Source organism: Trachemys scripta, chromosome 5, assembly GCF_013100865.1.
Source record: "Trachemys scripta elegans isolate TJP31775 chromosome 5, CAS_Tse_1.0, whole genome shotgun sequence".
Classification (NCBI taxonomy): domain Eukaryota; kingdom Metazoa; phylum Chordata; order Testudines; family Emydidae; genus Trachemys; species Trachemys scripta.
In genome coordinates this window covers 82,996,723-83,023,083 of record NC_048302.1, presented here as the reverse complement: position 1 = coordinate 83,023,083, position 26,361 = coordinate 82,996,723, and positions in this window count along the sequence as shown.

Here is a 26,361-nt window from a genome sequence, read left to right as displayed (position 1 = left end):
TCCCACCTGTTCATGCTCTCTGTATGTGTGTATATATATCTCCTCAATATATGTTCCATTCTATATGCATCCGAAGAAGTGGGCTGTAGCCCACGAAAGCTTATGCTCTAATAAATTTGTTAGTCTCTAAGGTGCCACAAGGACTCCTGTTCTTTTTGTAGATATTGAGTGAATGCTGTTTTTAAAAGCCTAGAAAAATCCATATGATTCCCAAAACACCAGTTAGCAATTTTTTGTATCAAATATTTATTGCATTATAAGAGCAGTAGATACCTACAAATTATTGGGAACTGATGAGAAAAGTTACCCTAATGCTACACTTTTATCTTCAGCTCTTAATAGATCTGTGGTATCAGAAAACACACTTTCCTTCTCCTAGATGTCTTCAGAGAGCACTGGGCCACCCACATGCTCAGAGAGGTGAGACAAGATTTAAGACTTTCTGAGACTGACTAAGTGTTGCTAACTCTCCATACCTGCTATTTTTCTTAAAGACCAGCTCCTGGAGTCAGGACAATCTCAGCTGTCATTTAAAAAATAAAGTAATTAGTCCTGATGGTTGTGGAGAAAAGCCAAAAATATGACCCAAATGTAACCTAAAGGTTCAGTAGGCAAAGAACCCCAAACTGATTATTCTTTAATATCTCATGATGTTTTGGAGGAATGACTCATGATTTTTGAACACATGCTTATGACAGTACTGCTGACTCTCCATTACTGTATACTTCCCCAGTAGCAGGGACCCAGTTTGTTCCAAAGGTAGGGAACAAGAGATGACTGCCATTACAGCTCTGATGGATTCAGAATGAGGTAAATATCAGCTTTTGGACTCTATGCATACAGCTTGTTTCAGGACAGACTATCCTCATCCCCAGCATAGCAACACAGATGCCTCAGTTTCAGCTTCTTGACTCTCCCCACATGCACCTAGGAGTTTTAGTTAACATTCCCTCTCTTTATTAAACCATTCTACATTCATAACATAAGCAGTTCACTTGCCCTCCCAGGTACCAGTAATTGCTTCCCTGATCAGCAAGGTTTAAAGAATAATCCCATCTGCCCTTGTAGGCCTAGTTCGGGTTGCCAACTTTCTAATTGCACAAAACCGAACACTCCTGCCCCACCCCTTGCCCTGCCCCTGCCCTGAGGCCCCGCCCCTGCTCGCTCCATCCCCCCTCCCTCCATCACTCGCTCTCCAACACCCTCATTCACTTTCACTGGGCTGGGGCAAAGGGTTGGGGTGTGGGGGTGGGTATGGGCTCTGGGTTGGGGGTGCGGGCACTGCGTGGGGCCAGAAATGAGGGATTCAGGGTGCAGGAGAGGGCTTAGGGCTGGGGCAGGGGGTTGGGGGGCGGGGGGTTGAAGGCTCTGGCTGGGGGTGTGGACTCAGGGGTGGGGCCTGAGATGAGGGGTTTGGGGTGAAGGAAGGGGCCTCAGGCTGGGACAGGAAGTTGGGCTGTGGAGGGGAGGGGTAAGGGCTCCCTGGGGGTGTGGTCTCTGGGGTGGGGCTGGGGATGAGGGGTTTGGGGTGCAGAAAGGGGCTGGGGCAGGGTGCTGGGGGGGTGCGGGCTCTGGAGGGAGTTTGGGTGCAGGAGTGGATGTGGGGTCCCAAAGTCGCTTACTGCAGCTCCCGGGAAGCGGCCGTCAAGTTCCTGCGGCCTCTAGACGCATGGGCAGCCAGGGAGGCTCTTGGCATGGTGGCAGTGTGCAGAGCCTCCCTGGCCACCCATGCATCTACAGGCTGCTGGGACCTGGTGGCCACTTCCAGAAGCTGCATGGAGCTAGGGCAGGCAGAGAGACTGCCTTAGCCCTCGGGTCCCTGCTGCGCCCCCGACTGGACTTTTAATGGATTCCTGGCAACCCTAGCCTAGTCCTTTTCTCCTCCAGCTAGCAGTGTTCTATGCAGCCCTTCTTGAAGGGATTGCAGCAATTCCACCCTTAGTGGGAGGGGGAGGGGGGGGGGTTGCCACAGCCTTCCTTCTAGCAGCTGCACCAGAATCCTGGCAAGCTTCCACATCCCGACTCTACCACAGAAGAGCCTCTTCTTGTTCTGTAAAGTGGCCTTCTAGGCTACCATCATGTGACCCTTGGTTACTTGATTCAGGCACAGGCCTTGGGGCCTTAACCCCTTAAGCCTTGCCTTCACTATGAAAAAAAGATATGTTCTTAACTCAAGTTAACTAACTAAAGGTAAAATCCTAGGGAGACATGGCAATTTGTGATTTTATATTGAATTTGCAGGTTGAGTTACAGACTAGGTTCCTTAATCGGCTTTAACTTCAATGTGAAACCTACAAACTGCCTTGTTTTCACTAGGATTTTATCTTGTGTTAGTTAACTCAAGTTAGCTAACTTGAATTAAGAACACACCATTCTTTTTCCATACATAAGACAAGGCCAGTGCCACAGTTCATACATTTGCTGAGAATAAATTTTCAACTTGGTGTAAGGAACTTCTCCTGCCATTAGTTACAATCTTCCAAATGCTACAGCAATAGTATTGAAGTGTACTGCACAGGGCACTATTTTTAACACAGTGGAGGAAATTAGAGAGTCTTTTTGACTCCTGTTGCGTCCTAATTACTATATACAACTTTTTCATAGTTTTGATGGAAGCAATTGAATGGAATGGAAAACACCTGCAAAATATTATTGGTTTAGAACTCTGATTTCATTACAGAAGACTTAAAGCATCCAGGGAGAGATTTAGAATTTACTTACGTTTGTGAGTTATAGAACACCTATTGTAGCAGCTAGAATGTGCAAGCAGCAGCAAACTCTTACCAGATTTCAAATATCACCAGTGCTAGGTCTACCATAGGCCTGGAGATTCTGTATAAATAACGAGTAAAGTGCTAAGGAGCTTGATGTTTTCTTATTCCTTGTTTATGGTTGGTGTGACATTTGCTCTTTTGTAAAACCTAGCTGATCAAAGGTTGTGGGAAAACATTTCCTTTGAAATTTCACATATGAATGATTTAACATATAAGATTAAAAAGGAAACATTTATTAGTGTGGGATACTATTCTCAATATCATTTTAGATTCCAGTTATCTGCACATCATCTTCTGCCATCTTGGAAAAGTGACAGTGATGCTAATAATGGCAATGCCCTCAGACATGATGGCTCATAACAGATACACCCAAATACTCCTTTATAGAAACATGCTTCTTGAAATGTACTTCCTAGGTTGTCACACATAATGACAATTAAAAATATAATTGAAATACTGTTTATCTTTAAATAAAATTACTTCCATAGAACCTGACATTATTTTATCTCCTTCAACTTAATGTTCGCCAAATGTAGATTTGATTGTATTTGTGAAGTGTAAAAGCACATGTGCATTTCTTAAATCAGTCAGCTAGCTTTGGAAATATGGTAAGTCTAATGCATGCACTTAAGGCTCAAGATAAACAATCATTATAGCTTTTAGGATCTCTTGCTGTCAAGGATAAAGCAGGAGTAACTTTTAAAAAAATAAAGGGAAGACAGAAATTCTATCAAGGTCTGTGGAAAAGAATCTTCACTTGTTAATTTGCTTTGAAAACCCAGAATTTTTGCTTTTAAAATCTGATCTATAATTTGCGATAACACTCTCACAGTGTAAAGCAAGAAGATTTGGGGAATTGGTATATCAGTTTTTGAATTAGGAAAACTCATATTGTGTATCTACAATTCTCATTGCTTACTTACTTCTGGAGAAATTTCTATGCACTTTCTAATAGTAGGTCTGGTATTCAGGCTGGTTAATCAGAAAAAAAAAATACTGGAAAATATATTTTAAGGAGCAATCATACACCCAAAGGATGGGCTAAACAAGTCTTTTCCATCTCTAATTTCTATGAATTCAGTGGCTTCTCTTTAATCCTCCTTTGTAATACTAGTATGTTAATGTCAAACATTGCTAAATTAGGAGAAAAAACAGAATTCTAAAAAATTTAATGATTTCAGTGGCTAAATAAATGCACCTTGATCTCTCCTGACATAATATTAATGAGAAAAGATGCTTAAAATTATCTTGTATTTCAGCAATTCAGAATTTTAAGCAAAGGTAAAACATAATAAGAATTATAAAATTTCCCAGTATGTCTGTTTATGAGTATCAGAATTTTTTTTTATAGTGACCACTGTGTTACTAACTGGGTAAGATAAGTGTTAGCATTGAGACTGCTAGATAGATCACAGTAACTTTGAATAGTGTCAGAAAAAATCCAACTCTATACTATTGTGATTAAATTGTATTTTTGAAATACCTGCACAGCTAGAAAATGGCCTTACTTGAAAAATCTCAGTAGGGTTCAGAATAGTGGATGGCGCCTTGGAGTCAGCTGAGGCCCATATCTGCATCAAAGTTGGAAGATTTGTGAGTGGCGTATCCTTTCCATGCATAAATTTGAGACAAAGGAAGGCCATATTCACTCCTGTGTCAAGATATACTAAGTGGAGGAAGGAAGAGGGGGCTGTCAAGGTGCCTGTTACAGCTTCCTGATTCTCAAACTGCCCTGGCGCTGACAAAATTATAGCCGTCTAGGGGCAGCTTTAACTCACGCCAGATGGCTATGGTGCTGGTTGGAACTGGTATGCCAGCTGAAATTTGCCTTAGGGGAGCAAAGTGGAGCTTCCCATCTCTGATCCAGTCACATTCCTTCCCCCTACATGCCCTTTACGCCTGGTCTACACTAGGGCGGGGGATCGATCTAAGATACGCAACTTCAGCTATGAGAATAGCGTAGCTGAAGTCGACTTATCTTAGATTGACTTAGAATTACTTACTTCACATCCTCGCGGCGCGGGATCAATGGCCGTCCCTCCCCTGTCAACTCCACTTCCGCCTCTTGCTGTGGTGGAGTTCCGGAGTCGACGGTAGAGTGATCGGGGATCGATTTGATGCAATAAATCCGGCGGGTAGTGTAGACATACCCTTAGTGATGGAATTCTTTTTTAATGAGAAAAGAAAGAGGGAATTCTGAACCAGCCAGGTGATGGCCCCTTTGTGCTGCTGGGCTGGTACAAAGAGAATGGAATTGAGGCTGAGATTCTGGCCCTAGAGGGATGATGAGCACATACAGCTCCCATTAATTTCATTCAGCAAGGTCTAGAGCCTGTCTCTACTTTTAAAATTACAGGACATGGGACTGATCCTATTCCCACTGAAAGAGATTTAATGCTTTTTTTGACCAGGCCTTGCCTCCTTTTATGTTTAGAAACTGCCTAGCACATTATGGCCACTACCAGGCCATATCTGTATCTATATCTGTCTGTATCTATATATTAATAGGAATTTGGTCATTGACTACAATGGGAGCAGAATCAGGCCCTATGGACAGTTGGTGAGGTACAATAGATTTTGGATGCAAAAGGATAACTAAATGAGGTTTTAGATTTAGCAGCTGGGATAGTTCATAGAAAATACAATGCCATTTCTCTAAAGCAGTGGTGGGCAACCTGCAGCCATTGGCTGGGAACGCTAAACCATGGCCACTGGGAGCTGCGGGCAGCTATGCCTGCGGATGATCAATGTAAACACTGTCTCATGGCCTGCCAGTGGATTACCCTGATGGGCTGCGTGCGGCCCGCAGGCCGCAGGTTGCCCACCACTGCTCTAAAGAGTGCGCTCATGCACGCGTGTACTCACACACACAAAACCTATTAAGGAGTGTCATAACCTATATGACTAGATTGGTCAGGAAATTGAAGTTGAAAATAAATGTTGCTTGAAATGAGGAGTTTGAAAAATGAATGTGTCTGCAGCTGAGATGTATAAAAACAGGATATGATTTATGAAGATTTTGTGATCTGGTACTAAACAAGGTGAATTAGAAATAGTGTTGCACCTTGTAGCTATAGATACTGTCATATCATGATTCATGAACAGGGATACCAGAGTAGATAAAGGGTGTTATTTGCATTGATTGCAAATTCTTACTTCATTGGGCTCTAAATCTTCAAAATAAATTGAGAGTAGTTGATAATATTTGTTTAGTAAATTGCTGAGAAGTGATTAAAAGCAATAAAACAAAATGTTATGAACAGAAAAGAAAATGAGCTTGTGAAAAAGATTTTAAATGATATATAATTGCATGAAAATAAAAATGCAGTATCCACAGCTCAGTACTCCTGCTCTATTTTCTTAGTGGTTGACAGGTAATTTTAGCATGAAAATTAAACAGTAAAGGATGGACCTTTAGAAATAAAATGAATTTTAAAGATTCAGTGTTCTTACTCTCAGCAGAATTTAAATGTAAACTCTTTGGTAAACATACCTTCCAATTCCAGCTTTCTTTTTTGGAATCAACCTTTGTAACAGGCAAAACTTTTGATAAAGAGTATAATTATGGTTAATTATTACTTGTATAAGGCCAGCATCATGCTAGGTGCTTTACAAATGGACAAAAAGAGAAGGTCCTGGCCTTAAACAGCTTGCCATGTAGGTAGACAGCATACAAATGAAGGCTGAGTTTAGGTTGCAATGAGTGAAGTTGAGCAGCTATTGTGTTAGTGCCACAGGATCTGTTTGGGTGTGTTATTTTAGGTTTTAATATTTTATGCTTTGTATTGATGGCTTTTATTTGTCTGCTAGTTAAATCTGATTTCTTCAGTCTAGGAGTGCCATGGGAGGAACTAGGGCTTTTAGAGGGTGTTGAATATTCAATTGACAGAAATGAATGACTGTGGAGGTGGTATCAAGAAGATACATACAAAAGTAGAGAAGGGTTTTTTTGGTACCCATAACCTTCATCCAGTTGTTATCAACTGTATCAAGTCTACAGGTATTTACTAAACTGTATCCCTTAAGTATTCTGGGGAACAATTTCAGTGAATCCACTGTGGATTGTGATTTAAACAGAGTGGGTGATGGAGATGAGCAAACCATGGCAAACAGTGTAGATTCAGCTTCTTTCCCAAATTTCTGGTTTAGGGACAAAGCCCAAGGGAATATTTGCATGATCAAGTGAGCAGGATTTAGCCCTTAATAAGAGTGATCCTGGATAGTGAAAGGAATGAGATTCCTTTTAAAGACAAAATGCTGCAATTCAGTGCTTGTTCCTGCAATGCATGCCTGCAACAACATATTGCCTGTTGTTGATTTCTATTTGATAAAGATCACTCTTTTGGCAATGAGGAATTCCCAAACTGACCATTTTCCTGGAGCTGTAGATATCCTTAGGAGTATTGTTAGGGCTTCTAAAACAAACAGATGTGGATTTTCTAAATCTGCAGTTATTTGAATACTGGTGGTTTATTTTCTGTCAGGGATTTGGACAGTCCCATAGCATACATAACAGAGTGCCCCTATCTGAGATAAACAATGCCAACATTTGCTTTGGAAAGCCCAGCTGTGTGCCTTTCAATTAGAGTGTGTTGTTTCAAACATAGGACCAGCTCCTGCTTGCCTTACTCAGACTTGGTCTATACTACAACGTTAGGTTGATGTAAGCCACCACGCATCAACCTAGTTGTGTATGAATGTACATTTAGATTTGTCTCCCACCGATGTAAGTGCCACGTTACAGCGACGTAGTGATACCACCTCCTTAAGTAGAGTTGAGCCATGATCGATGTACTGAGGTTGATGCAGTGCAAGTGTAGTCACTGTATTGCTTATGTCGACCCTAACTGTCCCACAGTCCTCCACATTGACTACTCTGATCACATTGTGAACTCTACTGCTCAGGGGTCATGGAGAAAGGAAGGCTCTCTTCCCTTTTAAAGCGCTGCAAATATTTGAAATGCCTTTTCCTGATTGTCCTAGCAGCTCACCTAGCTGCACTCCATTGTTGTGTGCAGCTGGCCAGCTGACCATACTGGCTACACGCTCCAGATGTGCTTGGGCTTGGAGTAGACAGGAGATACTGGATTTCCTGGGCGTGTGGGAAGAAGAGGCTTGCACAGATGTCCATATTTCTATGAGCAGATTGCCCAGGGGATGCAGAAGAAGGAATATGACAGAGATCAGCAGCAGTGGAACATGAAAGGAACTGTGTCAGACATATCAGAAGGCCAGGGAGGTCAACGGTCTATCTGGTGCCAAGTTGCAGACTTGCCACTTTTACAAGGAGCTTCATGACATATTTTGTGGGGACCCCACCATCACCCTGCAGACCACCATGGATTCCTCTAAGGAGCTTGAGCAACAGACCCCCTGCCATGAACAGTGAGGATGAGATAGAGGAGAAGGATGGGGGACATGCAATCGGGGGGTCCTGCTATGCCACAATCCAGGACCTGTTTGAGAATCCACCGCACTCCATTCAGTCCCGGCAGTTGAGCACAGGCAAGGCTGATGCAGAGGAAGGAATCTTGGGTAAGTGTTCTACTGTATTTCCCATTGCATTAATGTACTGATGGCAACCCCAACTTTCCGGACACAGCTATCAATTTTCATTATATTTACGTGTGCTAGAAAAGGTAGGGTACAACAAAGAGAGGTGTTAATTGCTTTTAATTCCCCTCTGGAGTTAGGCAGGGGGCCATGCAGAGCTGTTTATTTATGTACAAAGGGATGCCCCTTGAATCCTCCTGAGAGATCTCAATGAAACTTTCATGGAGGGACTCTGCAATCCTCCCCAAAGTCTTCTAGTGATGGCTGCCTTATTTCTTCCTCTGCAGTACAACATTTCCCCACACCAGTCAGAGATAACTTTGGCAGGCACCATTGCATTACACAAGCTAGCAGCATACAGGTCCAGGTGGCTTTGGGACACCAGCAGAAGCTGTGTTTTCCGTGCCTTTGTTACACACAAAAGTGAGATATCAGCTAAAATCACCACTGCCTGTGGACAATGGTGCCAATACTCATGCCATTACCCTATACTTATAGTTCCATGCAACCGAGCAATTCCCTCCTCATTTCCCTCACCCCTGGCAGGTGCTGTGAGTAGTGCCATATACAAGCACTCCCAAGGAGAAATGTCAATACACATGTCTTGTTTAAAACTTTAGGGGAGCAAGGGAAAGGAGTTCTGAATCTTAACTTTTGCTCTTTGTTGTGACTATACTGAAAATGGTACTTCTGTGTGTTTTATCTGTAGCTGCTGCCATTGCAGCACTAAGGTGTAACCCCTCCACACCTACAGAACAGCTGCACCAGACAAGGAGGAGAAAGAAGAGGACGTGGGATGATATGTTCAATGAGATCCTGCAAGCTAGTGCTGCATCAGATCTTGAGCAAAGGCCTGGATGGTGACTATTGCAGACAACCTGGAGAAGGAAAGAGCAGACTGGAGAAAGGCTCTGGAGTCCAGGCAGGAAAAGAAGAGGGAGATGCACCAGGACATAATGGGGCTTCTCCAGCAGCAAACACAGATGCTGCAGACTCTTATGGACCTACAGATTTAACAATCACAGGCTCTCCTCCCTTTGCAGTCCACGGAGATCTCCATTATAGCACCTCCCTACCCCTACCCCTCAACATTCCACATGGCATCAGGTGTCTCATCCCTATCCCTACTACTCCACTCTGGGGGACATTAGAGACAACCACAGCTTCACATACACTGACCTGTGAAAGCCACTGTTGCTGAATGTGTAGGTAAAATGACATGAATGTTTTTCCCCTAAGTTCTGCTCCATTAATTTATTAAGTTTTTAATATATTTGCTGTTAAATTCCACAGATTTTTCTTTGCACTGGTTTTGTTACTGACTACAATTCTATTATTTGGAAAATAATTCATCTTTATTAGTTCACAACATATGCTGCAGAGTGCCTAGCAGTTCTGAAGGCACCTACTTATTTGTTACTGTTCAGTGTGACAACTCACAGGATCAGTGACAAAGAAGTGAAATAATCATAAATGTACAGGAAGTATTGCAAAATTAATAGGTCATTGACTGTGTCATATTCATAGATGTACACCAAGCACCATGCAATTCCCAACAGGCCCCCAAACAGCAGGGTCAGGTAGAGCACAGCACACCCCAAAGCATTACTTTGGCTCACTTTTAAAGTGCTCTTTCAAAGCCTCCCTCAGCTGAATAGCTCTGTGTTCAGGTCTTCTAATAGCCCTTTGTCTGGCTGTTCTAACTCAGCAGACAGCTGTTCCACCTCCACCCCAGTGGCAACTTTTCCCCCTTTGCTTCATGGATATTATGTAGGACACAGAAGGCAGCTATAATTATTGGGATTTTTTTTCTCTGAGATCCAACCTTGTAAGTAATAAATACCAGCATCCCTTCAATCTACCAAAAGCATATTCAACTGTGATTCTGTACCTGCTAAACAGGTAGTTGAATTTTCCTTGGTGCTGTTGAGAAGGCTCGTGTATGGTTTCATGAGCCAGGGATCAAGGGGTAGGCTGGGTTCCCCAGGATCACTATTGGTATTTCAACATTGCCGAAGGTAATCCTCTGGTCAGGAAAGAAAGTCCTTGCTTGTAGCTTTCTGAACAGTTCTGTGTTCTTGAAGATGTGAACATCAAGCACCTTTCCTGACCAGCCAACATTAATGTCAGTGAAGCATCCCCAGTGATCCACCAGTGCTTGCATAACCATAGAAAAGTAGCCCTTTCTGTTGATGTCTCTGAGCATCTGTCTTCGACCCCTTGCTTGCACCTGGACTCTGGCTATTGTACTGATTTGGGCTTGTCTACGGACTCTGAGCTCAGTTCTGATCCTTGCCTGTCCCTGGATCTCGACTCCAGTGCTACCCTCAGTCCAGTCCTGACCCTATGTCTGGGTTTTGACCTCCACTCCAATCACGAGGCCTGACTATCAGGAGGCAGTGCGTGATAGTCATTCCTGTGTGAGTCATTTCTGCCCCACCATACATTGTCAAAACTTTCCAAAAGACAGTGCGCTGTATGGTGGCTGATTGCACACTGGGATACCTGCCCATGGTGCTTTGACACTCCTGAACCAAAGTTTGTAGTATAGGCATGGCCTCATTCTGAACTACTTGTGTGAATAATACAAGACAGCTTTGGCATATTGTCTATTATAGTGGAGCCCCATTGGAGTGAAATCTATTCCAGTGTGATGGGCTGGTGCAAATCCTCTGCACGTCATTAAGCCTTGTGTTGGGGCTGGGCAGGCATAGTAAGCCAGGGAAAGGTCATGGGATCTGTGCTTATGGGGGTCCAGTCCCTTCAGAGCAATGATGGATGGCACAGTACCTGTTATTTTAATGCCTATATTAGAGTAGTATCTGCATTATGTGACCCCGTGGCCTGCTCACAGGTAGAGATGTGTATCTATGAATGTCATCTCTCCTAGCCCCTCATTTGGTACTCTGCACAAGGCCTGATTACTTAAGTTTTATGGAGGTAAAGTGGATTTCATCCCTAGTGATTAGAGAGATTATTCTGCCCATCAGCTTCCTTCACAGATCTGTTAAAAATCAACACTTCAGAAGCTGAGCTCAAGCAGCGATCATGTCTGATTTATTCATTTTCACAGCAGACTACAGCAATACCCTATTATTTTCTTCTTAGGCATAATTTGCTACTAGGCTCAAGCAGTAAGGCAAAAGGCAAGTTCTCTGGTTTAGTTGTAAGCATTTGTTTCAGACATATACCACATTGTGTGTATGTGTGTGTGTGTGTGTGTGTTTGTGTGTGTGTGTATGATGGGATAGGGTGGTATAAAGGTTTTATAAGTATGAGTTGGAGCATAAAAATGTTTAAAATATCTATTTTACTGCTTTTAAAAAAAATAGGTGCTTTTTTGTATCCTATTTGGTCTTTATTCCAAGGTGAGGAGGAAAATACGGGTAGGAGCCTTTTCTGCTCCCTTCCTCCACAGAAGGCAACAACTAAATAGAGTGGAGGGAGATGGCAGCAGTTGGGATCTACTTCCTGGTCTATGAAGATTTTGGGAGCTAATGAGTGGATTACATTTCTCTCTCTGGGCTGTGTTTACATAGCTGGAATTTGTTGGGGACCCCTGAGAGGCAGTTATTCGGCAATGAAATGGTCAGTGGACTTGAACTCGGGAACAATGGAAGTAATTTCAGCAGATATGGATTTGTGTGCTGAGGACAGATGAAGCAGTCAAAGGTGAATGATAAATATGTTTATCACAGGACTCTGTAATGCATCCTATCGACATCATCTCCACACTTGTATTGTATGCGAAACACACAAGAAATAAGAAATGTTAAAAGCGTTTCTATGACATCAAAGGTTTCCATTAGTCTTCAACAAAAGCAATTCAACCCAAACATTTCAGATTTATTTTGTGTAAGAACAGCCCCTGAAGCTTCAGAGGAAGTGATTTGTGTATTTAACAACCCAGTACCATACACATAACTCTTATTATTATAATTATTCTTCTTTGATATTACATCATGGAGATAGATAGATAGATAGATGTATTTAAAACAAACAGTCTTCCCAACATACAAGTTCTTTAATCATAAAAAGGGGAAAGCTACTGTCTAAAATTATCCTCAGGAGTCACCAATAAATCCCGACCATGCACCAACTTCATAGGTTTGGGTAGTTTTGTTAAACCCTTCACCGAATTCCTACATTTTAGGTTCTCAGATGCACTTCTTCTTTGGTTTTCCTTATTATTGTTGCTGTTATTATTTTAGTATCAGATTGTAGAGGAGCTCCACTCATTGTGCCAGGTGCTGTGCAAAACACAGAACAAATGAGAAGACTGTCCCTTTCCCCCAAAGCTTACAGTCTAAGTACAAGACAAGAAGTAACAGACGGATACAGACCTACGTGGGATACAAACCTGCGTGCAAAAAAACAATGAGACAGTATTGGTCAGCATGACAGGCAGTGATCTCTGCACTCCTGCAGCCATGGGCCATTAGTCTGGATCATTTTCAGAATCAGTCTCTGGTTAAATGCCAACTCTTGGGCACATAATCACTTATGCTGACAAAAAGGGAGCTTGTATATAAAATTGGCTAATTGGATGTTTAGCTACTTGTGCACACAAATACTCTGTGGACTTGATCCTGCATAGCATACATGTAGATTCCTCTGAGAGTGCAGTTGTTAGGCCTTAAAGGGTAAACACCTCATTAGTATGATAGTAATCATACAAGTGCACATCTCCCCAGACACATACATTATCTATCCACACCTATTTCTTTTTTTATCTTGTACACTTGTGAGTAAAGGAGCAGTTGCAGAGGAAGCTTGAGAGTTGCTGCCACTTATTGCAGAAAACTGAACCTAGCATTCTGCCTTCACACAGCCTCCATTCAGACTTGCTCACCATGCTTGACACTGAATCCCTCATTCTAGGTATGTGTTCAGTGATGACCCAATGCTCAGCACCGTACAGAACTTTGTACATATACAATTAAAATATAATATGGATGAACAATCTTCAGAAATGCAATAAAACCTATGTTATAAAAACAGAATGCTACAGAAAATTCTGGGGTGGTCGAAGGCATTTGGCCTCATTCCACACACCAAAATACAGTTGAGACATATAAGGTGTGTCTACGCTGGAGCTGGAGGTATAATTTCCGGTTTGGATAGATATACCCATGCTAGCTCTGATCAAGCTATTGCACTAAAAATAGAGTTTCACTTCAGCAAAGTGAACAGCGGGATGGGCTAGCCTCCTTGAGTACTTACCTAGGGTTTAAGATGGGCTCATACTTGGAGTGACTAGCCTGTCTTGCCACAGGGCTACACTTCTAGTTTGAATGCACTAGCTCAATCAGACCTAGTTCGAATATGTCTGCTCAAGCTGAAAATTACACCTCCAACTCCAGTGTAGACATACCCATGGAGATGAGTGTCCTGTGAACAGTGCAGCCTGTTGTACATTATTGCTTTAGCAAGCTTAGGCCCTGTTTATACTGGTGATATTATGTGCTGGTGTAGCACAATCAGTGTGCTGTCCCTAGTGTGGGTGATCTCTAGTGTGGGAGTTCTGAAGGTTAATGAGTAGTCATGAATCTTTATAAATAATACACACAGGAGGCCTCCAAAACATTTCTTTGATGGCTTCATGTTTCTTTTTATCTTAATATACTTAGATTTCCCTAGGCTTTTCTTGGTATAAAATCCCACATCACCAGTGACATTGGATTCTCTTAATCTGCATCAGCATCTGAAAACTTGAAAGCTGCTGTGCTGGGAGCTAAGGCTGTCCATTTATCCAAACCTAGTATGATGCAGGCAACCACAATATGCTCCACAGTATCCCCTCTAATAGCTTCGACCCTGACCTGGAAACCCAGCCTCTTTTTAATGGTGTGAAGTTGTTCAGTCTCAAAGGGAGCCTCCTACCTAGATTCTCGATAGTGGAAGATGACTTATTTGTGTGTGTGTTGAGATATGAGCTCCTTTCAAGTGAGGATAATGAATCCCATTTCAGTTAGCTCTATGCTTGGAGTGTTTCAAAAGTTTATTAGGCATGCATCTGTTCAATGAGCAATGTGTATTTTAATGTGACAAATCTCCCTGTAAAAATGAATTGATGCAGCATGTAGGAAAAGCTGCGCAGGACCATTGTAGGAAAATGTTAGTGTGAACATGCAAAATAAGATTTAAAAAAATGTAAGTAAATAACTTTACTTCCAAGTAGCATTTACAAGTTTCAAAGGACGATTTGCATTTAGTTTCAGAGTTCCTTCCTACATGATTGATGAGGTGTCCCATATTTTGTTACTTTTCGGCATGTTAATTCTGACTGTTTTATCACTGGGTGACTAAGGATTGATAACCCACAAGAGAGAAATAGATACACACGAGCAAAACAAGAGCAAACAGGAAAAGCAATCCAGCTATTAGTGATCTGAGAACTCAGTCTACTTCCCTTTTTAGGGTTTTATTGATTATCTCCCTCTCCTGAGTCTAAAAAGGGACAATCAGTTTTCATTTTGTTTTCGATGGAGTAAATATACCAGCAGTCATGCAGCTTCACAAACCCTCTTTGTGACCTGTTGGAGTGGAGGGGTGATGTCAATAGGAATCAAAGCAACCTGTCTCAAACTGCAGAATCTACAGAATCTAGCAGCAGTACCTATACACTTTGGTATTCTGCATTTTACCATTCTTCCTCAAAACAATGAAAACAATTATCTGTCTGATCTACAATATTTCTAAGCGCTTATCTACACTTACAGGATTTTCCACACCCCTGAGTGACGTAGTTATATCAACATAAGTTCATAATGTAGACAGAACTAACATGCCTATGGTTAGGTCTGAGGGTGATACTGAAGAATCTTTATTAAAGATGTGGGTCTTGTATTTGGATATGAACAGTTAGGCCTGGTCTACACTGGGGGCGGGGGACGAGCTAAGTTGGTCTAAGTTACGCAACTTCAGCTACGCAAATAGTGTAGCTGAAGTCGACGTACTTAGAACTACTTACCATGGTGTCTTCACTGTAGTAGGTCGACGGCTGCCGCTCCCCCATTGATTCCACCTACGCTTCTCACTCTGGTGGAGTACCGGAATCGATGGGAGGTCGCTCGGCGGTCAATTTATCGCGTCTTCACTAGACACGATAAATCGACCCCCGCTGGATCGATCGCTCCAGAGGTAAGTGTAGATATGCCCTTAGAGTTGGGCTCTACTCTGGTAGAAGTCCCACTGCTGAGAATCTGATCTGATCAGGCCAGTTGATTTGTAGCTTTGCTCCACAGTGATGCTAGCTTGATAGTTTGTGGATGGGTATGCAGATTTATTTAAGGCATCAGCCCTGTAGAAAAAGCTAAAATTGACTCCTAGAGTGAGCTATGGTTAGTGCAGAAAGTTTCATAGTCTGTGATTACTTAGGTTAACCTTCACTCCAATTGGTTGTGTGTGTGCATGTGTGTGTGTGTGTGCGTACACATTAGAAAAAAAATTATTCTATTGACCATAATGCTCAAAAGTACAACCTTAGTTCACAGCATGCCTTTTAATAAAGTTACCGGAACCCATAAATGTCTCTCTGCCCTTTTCAGCGTCAAGTATCAGCGCAACTTAAATGCGGAAAGTGATGCTGCCTTTGCCATTAGATTTGCATTGTAGGCAAATGTAACAGCTCATTCACTATTGGCAGGAATTGATTTAGGAAGGATGCACAGGAGCTCAATGTCTAATTTCATTCTGAATGCTCCCACACCAGCACTATACCAGTGTAACTGGTGAAACAGATGACAAATGAGTGTTTGGTGGGGAAAGTAACATTCTGACTAGAAGAAACAAAACCCACAGGGAGTATTTAGCATAGTGTCACTGTAGGGTATTGCACTTTTCACCTCTGGAAACTAGTTCCATTTGGTTTTGGCTACAGCTGAATATTGTTCAGCATAATAGGATGTTTCAGTACTAAATATCAAGGTTGTCACAGGTCCTGCTGCATACTCCCACTCTGTATTAGCATTGTTCTTCAGTAGCTTGCATAGCATCTGTCTGCCTTTGTACTATACCTGACTCCAGGTGATGTTATATCAGTCCATAACTTTCTTCTTCCATAAATATTGACCTGCAGTACTGTATTGTGCTAAGGGAGATGGAGAAAATCTATTATCATAAAGAGACAATTTGGATCCACTAGCATTTCTTGATGTCTTTCAATTTATTTTCAGTTACTACAGAAAATATATAGTGTCTTGGAACCCACAATCTCTAAGCCCTGTGCCACCAATACATTCTTTAAGAGGAGACATGTGGAAATTAAAAGAGACTTGTCCGTCTGCTACATTGTGATAATCACCTTTATAATATAACTTGGAAGGCTAACATTTACATGCAACCCAAATAAGAACAGCTGTGTGGCTGGGCCAGGGTTTGTCGTGCAGCTAGATAGAATCTCAGTATAAATCCCAAGTGCAGCAGAAAAAAGCCCTCTCTGGGGTACCACATTTATTTACTGGATAGTTTTCTGGGACATCCAAAATCTCCATGCTACTGTCTGGCTCAGTGGGGTGTCCAGCTAATGCTACAGCTGAGGTAAGGTGCCTCATCTCTGTGAGTGTCCACATGGGTCACCAATGGCCTGCATACAAACTACAAGAAAGGGGCATTGCATTTTTTCCTTGGCTGGTGCATTATGATGTCTATGCTCTAATTTGATTTCTGAATGGGTTTTGAAATGCGTCATTTTATTCTCAAAGGCTAATAACAATATCCTTTTTAATTGGAGAGGGACTCTTGTGCTTTGTTCCTGTCTCTTTCCATCACTTTGAAGGCGACTGTTAGAAACAAATAAATCTGTATTGTTGGCCTTTTGGTCTCTATATAATGAAAGATGGGTAACAATGGACTTATTTATTAGGTAGCCATTCTGTAGCAGCAATGGTGCAACTTGTTACGTCTACAGTAAATGCCTTGTACATGTCTAAACAAAAACCTCTAAGGTGATGTGCAGACATTTCATTCTCTTTATCTGCAACAGCCTTTGTCTTCCATAGGGTCCTAAGAAAGACTTTGAAATCCTTGGGAAAAATTATCATGCCAGCAGCAGAACGAGTACAGTATTAACCTCCTGTGGAGACTTGATTCTTTAAGCATGAATGAACTGCTTTCATGTTGTAATAGAAGTAAGATACAGAAGTCTAGCGACTATTTTTATGGTTTACAGTCATTATAATCAGATAAGGATGTTTCCCCTAGTGTATTGAAGTGGGAAATAAGCTGATATATATTCTTCTTTTCTTGTCTTCCCTAGTTTTCATAAAATGTTGAAGTATTGGAAATATTGGGGGTTGATGGGGCAGAGTATAGGTCCAGTTTCTCCCCAACCCAGTACATGTGGATTGGACATCCAAATTGCACTAGAAACACTTCAGAAGAAAGGACAATATTGTCTCTGAGTGTGAGGGGGTTTGGAGATTATGTATTCATTAATTTTGGGCCTTGTCTGATAAACTGTGCCAAAACTATGGATGGATATCGTAGTAAAAGGCCACTTGCTAATTCTCTAACTCATTCTTATCCTACAGGATGCTTAAATGATTGTCTATATGGGGATTGCTAATGAGCTCCTGTGAGCTGTGGCATTATCAGCAAAAGAATAGTCAGTACTACCGATAGTGGCCATGATTATATACCTAATTGGTATTTCAAAAAATGTTTAGAGCATCTAAATTCTACGGACTTGACTTGATTCATGCCAAAAATAATAATTAGCTAAAGCAAGTATTATTTGCATCAGGTGGTCTTCAAAACAGAAGAATAGTCAGGAAAGACAGATGCTGTCTGGCTCCTCTGATATTTTATGGGGAAGTTAACATTTCTTTCATGAATGTAAAAGCAAAGGAATAGCAAAAGATAAATACATTTGGAAAATGACCCTTAAACATGGTGTGCATTGTCCAGGAAAATACATATGATAAGACTTCCCTGATACTCCCAGAAAGAGGAGTGATTTAATGGTCTGAGAACAGGCTTAGGGCCAAGGATTTTCTGAGGGCTTGTCTACACTGGCAATGTTAAAGCGCTGCGGTGGCAATGCTTTAATGTGGCTTGTGTAGTCATGGCATAAAAAACCCACCTCCATGAGGGGTGTAGTGCTGGTGCACTGTCTACACTGCCACTTTATAAGGGTATGGCTACACTTGCAGCTGTACAACGCTGTGAGTTAAACCTGTCTTCGTACAGCTGAGTAGGGAAAGCGCTGCAGTCTGTCCACACTGACAGCTGCCAGCACACTGTTGTGGCCACATTTGCGGCACTTGCAGCGGCATTGGGAGCAGTGCATTATGGGCACCTGTCCCACAGCTATCCCACAGAGCACCTCTTCCCATTCTGGCGCTGTGGGTTGTGGGAAGGGGGCAGCGGGTGCGGGGCATTCTGGGTCCTGTCCCAACGCCCCGTGATGCATCGCTTCGCATCCCAGCAATCCCTGTGATTCCGTCCACATTTGGTGCCATCTTTCAACGGTTTCTGTGCAGCGCGATCTCTGTTCCATTTCGGTCTGCGGGAAATGGAGCCTGAACTGCTGAGGAGTATGCTGACGAGTCTCGCCAGCACGTCTCCTTTGGCAGTCGAGCTATTCCTTAAGATACAAAGTGACAGTGAGGAGTCCAATGATGATAGCGAGTCGCGTAACGCGTACGACACAGAATTGCTTGTGGCATTCACGGACATGCTCAGCACCTTGGAATGCCGCTTTTGGGCTCGGGAAACAAGCACTGAGTGGTGGGATCACATCATCATGCAAGTCTGGGATGATGAGCAGTGGCTGCAGAACTTTCGGATGAGAAAAGCCACTTTCATGGGACTGTGTGAGAAGCTCGCCCCCATCTTGTGGTGCAAGGACACGAGATCAAGAGCTGCCCTGCCGGTGGAGAAGCAGGTGGCTATTGCAATCTGGAAGCCGGCAACTCCAGACAGCTACCGATTGGTTGCGAACCAGTTTGGAGTGGGAAAGTCAACCGTTGGAATCGTGTTGATGCAAGTTTGCAAGGCCATTAATCGCATCCTGCTAAGAAGAACCGTGACTCTGGGTAACGTGCAGGACATTGTAGATGGCTTTGCACAAATGGGTTTCCCTAACTGTGGAGGGGCGATAGATGGGACGCATATTCCTATTCTGGCACCACCCCACCTAGCATCTGAGTATGTTAATTGGAAGGGGTATTTCTCTATGGTTCTCCAGGCGCTTGTGGATCACTGTGGGCGTTTCATTGACATTAACGCAGGCTGGCCCAGAAAGGTGCATGATGCACGCATCTTTTGGAACACTGGCCTGTTTAGGAAGCTGCAGGCTGGGACTTTTTTCCCAGAGCGGAAGATCACAGTAGGGGAAGTCGAAATGCCCATTGTGATCCTTGGAGTCCCCGCTTACCCGTTAATGCCGTAGCTCATGAAACCCTGCACAGGGAGCCTTGACAGCAGCAAGGAATGGTTCAACTACAGGCTGAGCCGGTGCCGAATGACTGTGGAGTGAGCTTTTGGCTGTTTAAAGGGCCGCTGGCGATCTCTGTGTGGGAAGCTGGACTTGGCCGAAAACAGCATCCCCGCGGTTATATCCGCGTGCTGTACCCTCCATAATATTTGTGAAGGGAAGAGTGAAAGATTCAGTCAGGCATGGACCTCTGATGTTCAACACCTGGAGGCTGAATTTGCACAGCCAGAGAGCAGGGCTATTAGAGGGGCCCAGCGCGGGGCTGCAAGGATTAGGGATGCCTTGAGGGAGCAATTTGAGGCTGAAAACCAGCAGTAATGTCTGGTGCCCTACATAGGAGTGAAGTGCAGTGGTTACAATGTTAGGTAGGAATCTGTGTTTTCTAAGTTGATTTGCAGTGCCTGTTTCTTTCCTGGGCTAAGGTATCTTTTAAGGTATCTTTTACTTTATGCAATAATAAAGAATGTTTTCAAAGCCAAAAAATCCATTTATTGAAAAGAAAATTCATTTATTGAAAGAAACACAACTGTTTGGGAATCAGAAAGGGCAAGGGGGTGGAGTGGGGAATGGTACAATCACAGATTTGCGTATGTCCTATCTGGAGCGCTGTGCATTGAGTGCTGCACTTCAGGATGGGTATACTGCATGGTGATGGGGGTTGAGTGCAGAGGGTAAGGGTTGTAGTTCTCAGGGCTGCTTGGTGAAGATACAGGTTATGGAGGCAGCTGGTGGTGGTAAGAACCCGGATGTTGGGGAAAGTGGGTTGGAGGTAACATAAGGGCACAAGGGAAAGAGTTTTGGGACAAGGGCTGCAGGGGAGGTCGGGCGCGGTAGTGCTCTGCCTGCATGGCTACGAGCACCTGGATAGAGTCCGCTTGGCGCTCCACGATGCTTATCAGCTGCTCCATGCTTTGCTTCCGGTGCGCTGCATTTTCCTTGCGGATCCTGCTTTTGCTCTCCCTCCACTCCTGCACTTTTTTATTCTCTGTAAGAGATTGATGCATCACTTTGTGCAGCACGTCTTCTTTGCTTTTTTGCGGTCTCTTCTGGAGTTTTTGCAGTCTCTCAGCCAGTGATAACACGGACAGCTGAGATCTCAAGGTTGCATCTGTAAAGGCAAAATGCAACACTTAACAGAGGCAGCATTGTTTATACCAGACAGAGTAATGATTCCCCTGCATTTAAGGAGGGCGCACACAGTCTACACAATAGCATAATTTTCCCATCCCAAAGAGAGCACACATAACCCCTGGAAGCCCCAAAATGGTGAGTAAGGGAGACTGATTGTTTCAGGGCTGTACTGTCCTCTGGGTTTCTGTGCCTTGGGGAGAGCAAAGATCTGCAGGGGGCACCTACACTGAACACTGTCCCAACATTTTCCACAGGAGTTTATCCTGGAAGATATCTCACTGCTGAGGGTGACCTGGGAAGCAAGGGAGGGTCTTCTACTGCAATGCGGCTTCCGCCCTGGCCCATATGCAGCTTGCCTGTGTGCAGCAATGGTCCCCCGCCCCTCGCAGCACAGTGGCGCGGACTCGTTAGCCTGACTGGTACAAGGACCACGGTGGCTCTCCCAATAAACCTGCGCAAGCGCATTGCCCACGTTCTGGATGAGACTTTCGAAGAGATTACCGAGGCCGATTACCGCGTTGTGATAGACCACATCAACGCACTATTCCGCATCTAGGCATGCATGCAGCCCTAACCCTCCTCTCCCGAAAACTTTCCTTCCCGAAAATAAAAGCTGCTTACCGGGAACCTGCTCTTCTGTTTGTCCTCCACCAAGTACCGGCTGCTGCGACTGGCTACCTTCCTCCTGGCTTGAGAAGAGCTCCTGGCTGCATGCCTCCAGGGATTCCGGGGTGTCTCCCCCCACCCCAGCACCCTCACTCCCGCTTTCCTCCTCCTCCTCCCCCCGCTCTGAAGTGTCCATGGTGTTGCTCGGAGTGGAGGTGGGGTCACCCCCAAGTATCACGTCCAGCTCTTTGTAAAAACGGCAGGTCGTGGGGGCAGCACCGGAGCGGTGGTTTGCCTCGCGGGCTTTGTGGTAGGCATTCTGCAGCTCCTTCACTTTAATACTGCACTGCAGTGCGTCCTGGTCGTGGCCCCTTTCCATCATGGCCCTTGATATCTGCCTGAACGTATTGTAATTCCTACCCTGGAGCGCAGCTGGGACTGGACAGCTTCCTCCCCCCAAACACTGATGAGGTCCAGCAACTCGCCATTGCTCCATGCTGGGGCTCGTTTGGCGCGTGGAAGCATGGTCACCTGGAAAGTTTCACTGATAGCACTCCACGCCTGGTTGAGCAAACAGGAAGGGGATTTTTAAAATTCCCGGGGAATATAAAGGGCGGGTCTGACGGTTGGTCACCTGAGGCCAGGGCAGTAGAGTTCGAACTGATGATCAGAGTGGCTAGAATAGGCATTGTGGGATACTGCTGAATACTTCTGGAGGCCAATCAGAGCGCATTGGGCGGCCACACTGACGCTGCAGCGCAGCAGCAGCAGCGCAATACTCTTTATTCCTCTCGGGGAAGTGGAGTACAAGCAGCGCTGTAGCCGCGGCGATACAGCGCTGTACGTGCCTTGCCAGTGTGGACGGGGAGTGAGTTACAGCGCTGGGGGCGGCTTTATTGCGCTCTAACTCTCAAGTGTAGCCAAGATCTAACACTGAAACTTGCAGCGCTCGGGGGTGTTTTTTCACACTCCTGAACGAGAAAGTGTCAGCGCTGTAAAGTGCCAGTGTAGACAAGCCCCGAGATATAATTCCTGTTCTGATCTCTCTGTAACCCTGAGCAAACAATTTAATTGCTCTACCATTGAGTTCTATAAAATGGGCACTTAACTAAAGAGGCGCATGGTGTGGATTCATAGTTAATGTTTTGTAAATTGCCTTGAATAGGAAAATTGTTATAGAACTCCTAGGGATTATGTTCTCCTTAATGAACCATTTGTCCTCTCCTCTCACTTTTGACTTTTCTATTATCTTTTTCATGGTTGAAATGAAATATCCTCCATTTCCACTTTTAATTGAATCAAAAACCCCACCCTTCCTGCCATTTCTTGTCTGCCTTCCACCTTGTATCTCATTGTTTCATTGTTCATATTATATCCGTTAGGTTAGGTTGTAAACTCTTGGATCAGGGAGTTTGTCTAACTGTGTAAAACATTATGCGTACCTGTGGGGTTATGGAAAAGAATGAATAATAAGAATGTTAGCTGATACTGTATCCACCACATTTTGTGATGTAGAAGTGAGCGAATCTGTGGCAAAACTGGATTTTGAACTGGGTTCAAAATAGAATTAGATAAATTTGTGGAACTTAGGTCCATCAATGGCTATTAGTCAAGATGGTCAGGGATGCAACCTCATGCTCTGGGTGTCCCTAAACATCGGTCTGCTATAAGCTGGGACTGCATGCCAGAGGATGGATCACTTGATAAATTGCCCTATTCTGTTAATTTCTTTGGAAGCATCTGGCACCAGCCACTGTTGGAAGACAGGATACTGGGCTAGATGGACCAGTATAGCCATTCTTATGTTCTTAAAAGCCATGTTTCCTCATAAGATATGCTGCAGAATAACTAACTTGGAAAACATGCACAGTATCTTACTATGTCCAATATATTGTACAGCTGGTAGTAATGCAGTATATTTTCAGCCTATTTTAACATGTGTGAGCTTGGGCAGATCTTTGCTATAGATTTTATGAGGTGGGTGCTCTGATACTCTGATGATAAACAGCAGTATAAATCCCTCAGGTAAGATGCTTAGATAATTCATCAGACTCCATTACTCTGCAACAGATCTTTGCTATTGGGAACACATTGGCTTTAAATGAATGATCTTTATCACTGATATTGAATGAATGAAATGATTGGTGTTTTCCTCCTCAATGATTTGTGATGTATTTTAAAAGTACTTTTTTCAAAAGTTGTCAACTCAGGCCTCATCCTAACCTGAAAAGGACAAGTGTAAAATGTTACTTCTTTGTGATGTGAAAGTTCGGCGAATGATTTCAAATCTTGTTGTTAATGGTACTTCTTGGTTCACATTTGGACCTGCACAACCATGTAAAATAGTCTCAGCTTGATTTAATTGACCCCATATAACCTAGCAGGCTTCTCTAGCAGGATCATATCCCAGACCTCCTATACTGTACTATATTTCCACAGGTGTACTAAAAATGACATGAACCTGATGGAGTTACATCAGTTCAATCTGACACTAACATTCTCTATTTTTAGAACCACATAAACATGTGGTTTTGCAATCTGGCACTTTCATTCCTGTGTAAGCCGACCAGTGCTGCCATAGGAATGCTGCCATGATTTACTGCCAGTATATGTGACCCTGTGCTAAGCCTGAGGGACATGCTTACACCCAGTGCCCACTGGTAGTTGCTGTGTTCTGTAATTCAACTCTGTAATTCAGTAACTTTTAAACACCTGACTAAATAGTTACCACATGGTGGAAAATTGGCAATATGGGACTCAAACTTTTGTGTGGTATTAAATCAACACACGGAAAAAGTTAAATATCATCCTCAATGCCCTCCATGTGTTTGGTCCCATTGACTGAAATGCTTGTAAAGCATGACATTATTTCATTTTTATAAGGTTTGTCACATCCAGTAAAATATATTACAGTTGCTTTGAAAAGACTCATGCAGGTGCCTTCTGAGCTCGCTCAAATCAGAACATAACATACAGCATGTGCAGTTCATAGTACTGTGTTTAAAATAATCTCATAGTATACTGATTTGTAATGATCCAGTAATATTTAGTGGGATTTTAATTGGAATTCCCTTGTACTTCCAGAAGTCAGGTAGTATCTAGTCTGGCAGATAATCAGCATATGCATATTAATCTCAAACTGGATACTTACAGTCATTACACTCAGTACACAGTTTACATGGCATCCCTGGATTAGGTTTTTAAAAAGACTTTAGACCTTTTCTGTCACCTAGGTAACTCATCACCATGAAATCTCTGTAAAATGCAGCTATCCACCCTGTGGATGATGTGGACCCTAAGTTGAAGCCTCTGCACTGGCCTCGTATCATGCAATTTAAGGTGTTGGTGATGCTCTTTTAAGACCTGAATGATTTGGGACTCAAATAAATTAGAAGTGGAATATTTTCAAAAGGCACAAAGGTCAGTTAGGCAGCACAAACTCCTACTGAAAGTCAGTCTGATTTGTGTGCCTAATACACATTTGTGCCTTTGAAGATCTCCCCCTAAATAAATAGTTGAATGACTAAGGCTAACCACTAAAAAGGTCTTTGGGCTAAATTGCCCCAATACAAGTGAGCCGATTGTAGGGTACAGCATAGACGTTGCACAGTCTTGGTGTCAGCTCCTGAAGCCACTGAGGCTTATTGAGCAGAAGAGAAGAGTATGGTAGCTAAACAATTATGGGCTGGGTAACCCTCCCACCATTGGATAATGCAGGGGTATGGGACTATTTAAGTTAGCTTTGTGGGAAGAGAGAACTCCAAGTATAAGTGGCCAAACACAAGGTATATGAGAGCAGAGCCCACTTTTTAAAAGTCTGACGCTACTTTTAATGAATGTATTTTGGTTCCTAAATACTATGATGATTGCCCTCCTCTCCATCCTGTTACCAGGCCCAAATTACTTATATTACAGGCCTCCTGCAGCTGAATTGACACTTCGTTAAAATTCTCCACTTTGCGTATGGCTGGGAGGACAACCATTACTGTAAGAGTGAGGCATGGTGCAATCCCCAATCTTAACCTTGCCCAAGAAACTTAGGGGCTGGATATATGCTTCAGTGAAGCCAATGGGAGGTTTCCCTTTGCCTCCAATAGGCTTTGGATGAGATCCTTATCCTGTAGTCTGAGCTCCTGCTGCACAGAAGATTGACAGTCTACAGTAGTTCTTGAATCAAGTTCTTCTTGGTTGGTAGCTCAATGACTACTTAGCCACTGGCCTGGCTGTGAGCCAGTGTTGAACACTGGAGTAATTATTAGCAGTAGAAATGTTTTGTTGGCTTATAATTCTTTTAGATTTCTTGAACTTACAAATCTTGGATATCCTAGTAAGACATCTGAGTTGTCTAACAGATCCTTTAAAATAAATAAATACATGGGAGAGATTTTATTATTGTCTGCGAGTGAAGTGAAAAAATCTTGAGTCCCCCACGTAGGGTTCTGTGTCCCACTTTAAGTGCACTCCCCCTAGCTACAAGTTTCTCATAATGTCATCTTGGTTTGCACCATAATAGCTTTGGCTCTCACTGTTTAGCCTTTACCATATATCAGCTTGAGGCAGCTGGTAGGTGATCAAAGACTTCAAAAGCTGCTAAATATTACTACCCGCAAGTGTCAGTGTCTTTCAAGCACTTTCTTAGTCCAAGTTTTACTTTAATGTAAAAATGGAGCCAGAATAGGAATTGTCAGAAAGCTGTAGAGTGCAATGACTCAACTTTTGAAGTTGTCTCTAAGGCTTTGCAATGCTTCTTACAAATCAGAGAGCCAGAGATAACTTTTCAACTTGGACAATGTAGTTATTCTTCATCAGTGCCATCATTTCTGTAATGCACTGGCAACCTCCTCACCCTCTGCATGC